This window comes from Manacus candei, unplaced genomic scaffold (genome assembly GCF_025592945.1).
Source record: "Manacus candei isolate 608988 ecotype Guabito, Panama unplaced genomic scaffold, ASM2559294v1 h1tg000538l, whole genome shotgun sequence".
NCBI classification, from domain to species: Eukaryota; Metazoa; Chordata; class Aves; order Passeriformes; family Pipridae; genus Manacus; species Manacus candei.
Window position 1 is genome coordinate 23,115 of NW_026138586.1, and position 5,953 is coordinate 29,067.

The following is a 5,953-nucleotide window of genomic DNA, read 5'->3' on the forward strand; positions in this document are numbered from 1 at the left end:
TGTTTTAATATTTGCATTGAAGCTACACTGGAAATGAACTTTACAGCTTTGCAGTCAGGACTAGATGCTGTGTTGAGAATTCTGGCAGACTGAGGAACTCTTCAAAGTTAATTGCAATGTATGTAGTTGCAGGTGATGAGAATCTGATGAGTTCTATAAATGTCAGAAGACCAATTAAAACTAATGTTCTTGATTGGTCTGAGTTTTTTTTAATAGAAATATTATAATTTTACTTTTGCAATCGGATATGTCTGTCTCGTATTGGCCTCATAAGTCACCAACGTGCCTGTAACAAATGTGGATAGAGCCTTCCCAAATCTTCGTTCGTGAAGCCCAGCCATGATGGTGATGATGATAATTTTACTTAATGTAGTTTAACAGAGAAAAATTATTTGAGAAGTGAGGGGAAAAGACATTTTTCAAATAACTTTAGAAGTCATTCAGTCATGTGACCTGTTCATTCCAATTATTTAAGTCGTATAACCACCACTTCTAATTTAAAAAAAATATAAAAAAATTGTTTCCTGTTAAATGTTTTCACTCTCATTGATGAAAAATACAACTTCAGCTGGAGAAGCTTATTAGTAAAATTTTATTTCTGGGAGAATCCATCTCTGGTTTTGCTGGCTTGTGGGAAACTAATGAGTAAAGTACCATTTCAGGAACTGGAGTTGAGGCGAATCAGGCTAGAACTCAATTGCTATGAATGGGACACAAATAGTTTCTAATGAGTACCAGGCTTTATATTGTGATTTAAAGCATAAAACTTCCATTTCAGTGGCATATAAACTAATTAATGGCAATGCAATGAAAACGAGTAATAATTGTTTTTTAAAGGCCACAATGGAAAGAAGCTTAACTGCTGCTTCTTGTTAAGTAAAAGTTCCAAATCTCACACATGAGTTGCAGTGTTTTTATTTTTTAGTAAAGGACTTTTAGTCTTAAAAAAAATACAGAAAATCTGACTCACTTATTTTTTAAATATGGAAAATAATCACCCTCTATTATACTTTCTACATTTCTTATTTCTGGTTTACTGGAAACATTTCCCAGTAAATATTTTGGGATATTATTTAGTAATTTCTAAATGCCAACAAGTTTAGTCCTAACCTGGTCTGTCTGATATTTGTGACATAAAAAAAGGAGCTTGAGGAAAATCACAACCAGTCTTGAACATGAAGAAAATGTTGCTCCCATTAAAATAATTGGATGTGTACAATGCACTGTAACTAAGGTTTTTGTATATTCACTGATGAGAAAATAAATAGTTTTAATGGTTTTGATATCATGATCATGTAAGACTCTGCCAGAACACATATTAGTATGGGTTTTTTTCAGATAATTTCTTATTTTTCCCAAACCAATATGATGATGATGATGGGCAGAACTGTTTTAGTTATCCACCTGAAATTAAATCACCTACACCAAAGACTCATAAATTGTTCAGAAAAAAAATCCGACCAAAGTTTGCCAACTCCCCTGCCCCAGTGCCACATATAATTTACAAGTGAAACTAAATCTCATAGCATGTATGTGAGCTTTGTACAAAGCAAAGACCATACTTAGATGCTGCAAAAATTAGGATGGTCTTGGGAAGGGATCCTAGACATGTGCAAGGGCTTATGCCTACTTGGGAGAAGAGCCAGGCAAAGTACAGGTATGAATGATGAGAGCTGTTCTTCTTCACAGCCAGAGCATCTAGAAACTTTCTATGTGGCGTAGCCTTCCTCAAACAGCTTAATTTAATCCTTTACCTATGACGTCCTTCTTATCACTCCCTTTTGCCATCATCATGTATATCACAGGAGTGATATTCATTCATTCATTATTAGAACTGGGCATTGACAAGTATATTTTAATAACATGTATTCCTTACAAAGGCTGTTTATTAGGTTAGTATTTCTAGGCCTCTTTGCAATTAATCATAAGGTGTCCAAGACATATATTTTCATTTTCTCCCTGGATTTTTGATTCGATGAAAGCCCAAAAAGCTTGTATCCTAAATGAGAACATGTTGGCACAACTGTGTGTGTTTGATATTATGCAATTCCGCTGCTGCAAGAACAATAACCAAGATGGCATTTTTGCTGATTTTTTGTCTTGGCAAAGTGAAAATGTACCTTTTCACTCCTTAGAGGAAAAAATTGCTCTAGTTAAAACATAATTTAAAAAAAAAAAGTTTAATGCTATTTGTTTAAGAACATAATGTGAAAACAATCTTGACACTGACAGCATTTTTGCTGGAAGGGCTTTTCTGGTCTGAGCTGCATGTTTTTGATCAATTTGAGAGAGTGAGACAAAGGGAGAAGAGCCAATTTGCCAATAACTTTTTTCCAATGTGACATTATGGCTTCAGTTTTAGTTCTTATCAGGATTTCTTCAGTTGAAAGTTTTCCTAGTGAAAAAAGATGATTCACCCAAGTGTGACTTTTCCCACATATGGACCAGTTTTGAATGCATTTTTATTAAGAAAAACCTCTCCCAACAGACTAGCCAGTAAGAAGACCAGTGGCCACACTGGTAGTGACTCTGAACACTGACCCAGATGTGGGAAAGCAGCTGTACCTCTTTTCCTCGTCCTGATTAAGGAATTGTAATTTCTGAAAGAAATGGTAAAAAAAAATTGGTGACAATATAAATTAATTGTCCTGCAAACACAGCAGCAGAAAGCAGTAGTTAGGGAGAAAGTGAAGAGTACGGAAATGACAAATTATCAGTGGTTTCAAAACTAACCTCTTTTCTGCAAATGCATCTTCCTAGAGATGGTAAACCTGCGCAAATTGCAGCTGAGATCACTGGTGCACCACAACAAATCTAGGCAACCATCTTGAAGGAGAGGACTTTTAGAGCAGACAATGCTCAGTTTCTTTTCCATAATGTAACATTAATTAAATTCACTTGGTGAAAAATGCTAAATCAAATGTCATGTTTAGGACTACTGCACAGCTTTTTTACAACAAGCAATTATCACCCATCAGCAATTCAGAGAGATACCTATTCAGGTCAAGATCCCTTTTTTCTTATGTGTCAAAACAGCTCCTACAGTAGCAAAAAGGGAGAATATCTAAGACAAATAACATATAAATTATCTGCAATATAGTTTTAAGAATTCCTAGATTAATGTTTTACAGGAAACATTTATCCTGAATGAAGTAATAAATGAACCTTTTTGACTTCCTTATTTTTGAAACGCAGTAAATTCTTCAGAAATGGTCAGAAATATTTCTCAATGTTTCTGCAGAAATCTATCAACGAACATTTCATCTGAGCCTGATTAAACAGAGCAAAGCCACTGAGCATGACCAGTTCCTTTTTAATTTGCACCAAAAAGCCTAATAAGAATTAAAGACCCTAACATTCCTTTTTTCCACTCAGCATTGTATTTCCATTAAAAAAAAATCCAGGAAAAAAGATGAGATAGGCAACATGAGCATGCTGGGGCTTTCTCGTTTTTGAAAGAAGTTCCTGGAAAAAGCTCCATGTATGTGACCCTTACAAAAAGAGCTGAATTACAAGTTGTTTAGGATCTTTTGTCAGTCAGTCACTTCTCTTTCCCCCATGATTTTAAAAACTCACACAGGTTGGGTTCCCAGTTCTTCATGTGAAACCAGGGATACATTAAGGGAGGAAAATGAATAAGGGAGCAGGTAAATGGTTACTGAAGAAATATTTGTGTCATAACCTATAGCCACCCAGAAGCAGCTGTCAAAGAGCCAGTGAACCATAAAATGGCAGGGGTCAGTTATCCACCCGGACTGGTTTTCCAAAGCAGATATATTAATAAATCCAGAACTAGGCTCACAAAGAATTTGGGTTCCTTAGGTGCTGGATACATATGCTTTCTAGACTTCCATAACATGATCTTTAAAGACACTATGTAAAAGTCTTGTGTAAAGAAAAGAAAAAAAACTTGCAAAAATAAATAAACTAAACAGAATCTGATATTCCACAATCTTTCCTCTCCTAACCTTCCTCTATCTGAGATACATTTGTGTTTGTTGTCAGGAATTAAATGCACCTGGCAAATATGGGATATGGGAGAGCTCTAGTGGACACAGGGATATTAGTTTCCCTCACTTCCTTTAAATAGTGAAGATTTATTTTGGTTACCTTCACTTACCACAAGTCTTTCTTTCCAGTTTTCTTCTGATGTAGTGCTTTGAGAACAGGAGAAAATTAAAATGCACAATGACATAATTTGGAGGGGTTTTCTTTGTAATTAGATAACACCATTGGTCTCATTAATGATTGCATATTTGTCTCTGTCTCATACCGTTTTCACTTTTCTTGAAAATCCCTTTCTTATCTCTGGTCCACAAGTTCTTGTCACCCTTTTTTCTCAGACGATTTAGTCAAGTCAAGCCCAGAGCAGTTATTATTAACCTGTTATTGAGTTTGGAAGATCACTGTTCTCATTTCAGACCTGAGAGCAATGAAAGCTTGTCTGCTATTTTGCAGCTACACTTACTGGTTTAACACAAGTTATGACTTCTGCCTAAGCATCTTGCCTCTCTGACTGCAGTCATCTGATCCTCAAAGTGATCATCTCAACATCTTCCTACTTCAGCCAAAAATATGGGAGTTCCTCATAATGAAAAATGGAAAAAAATGTAGTCTGCCCTTGATTTGTTTCAGAAGAAATCATCCCACAGCTTTAGAGTGGCCCAGTACAGCCTATCCATCAGTGACCTTTCTCATATTTGTTTGCTATAACAGATTAGAGGATGGTGATTTTTTTCCCCTACGCCTCTTTTACACAAGGTGGAGGAGGTCAGAGGGCTTTTCTGCTTGTTTTGTTGATTCTTCTGGCTTGTAGCAGAAGAAGTAGGAGAGAGTCAATAAAATTCAAAGATAGCAAGTCCAAGATGGAAGCAAGAAAAGATTTCTTCGCATTTTGGTACCTATAGTGATATATGTCTTGACACAGCATCAAGAAAATTAAAACTAGGGAATGTTTTAAAACACGATTAGATTTGAAAACATATTCAGAAGAAGACATGAGTATGCAGATGTTGGAAGTCAATGCCAGAAATATTTTGGAAAGAACAGAAACCCTGTGCCTCAAGATTTTGTCTAATCTTTTCAGGATTGGAAGGAGGTTTTGTAGATTTTATATGATACTTCAACTGATTTATGGGTAATTGTTGATAACTTGTCAGATATAACTGGTCTTGAGCATTCTCAGAGAGAATCTTGGACTAGCCAGGCTTTCAGGAACTTTATATTACTACTAAGTACACCTCCTCTAAACCTTTCTGAAAGTGGTTTGTGTTAGCCTATATTCTACTCCCAGAAAAATCAGACTCCTCCAATTCCATTTGGTTTCTGACAATCCTAGCTTTCGCAAGCCCCAAACCTGGAAATACCCGCTTACCCCAAACGATGCTGCTCAGTGGATGGCTGCCTCCTTGGTTTTCCTGTCATGTACAAGTTGTACTATTTGGAACACATTGCTGCCAATAGGATCAAAGCAAGTGCTGAGAACTACACAGTAATCCTAAACATTAGCTCTGTTTGGTATTTAATTACTAAAATTATTTCATTTTTTTACTAATTGAAGTAATGCTGCCTCAAACTATGGGGCAGAATTGAATTTTGGTCCTACAGAAGTCCATGTAAACATATGAGCAACACAGAGGAGGGCAGTCATTCTACCACGAATCCATTCACTTGTCTCCTGTGAACTCTCTGCATCACCAGAAGAAGCCTCCATCAGTCTCTTGGCACATCCAAGTCATTGCACCTGATAAAGCAGGTAACACTCTTCTTTACTTCCAGGAGAAACTACCACCTTCAGGAAAGTGTGAGAATAAGTATACAGGAAATCACAGAAACAGGCATACTCACAAATTAATAGATAACCTACCCACATTAAGCAGCTTGATCGACTTTCCTATGAACTGAGTGTGGAAAAGCATATCCTTGCACAATCACACCTCAGACATGCATCCCC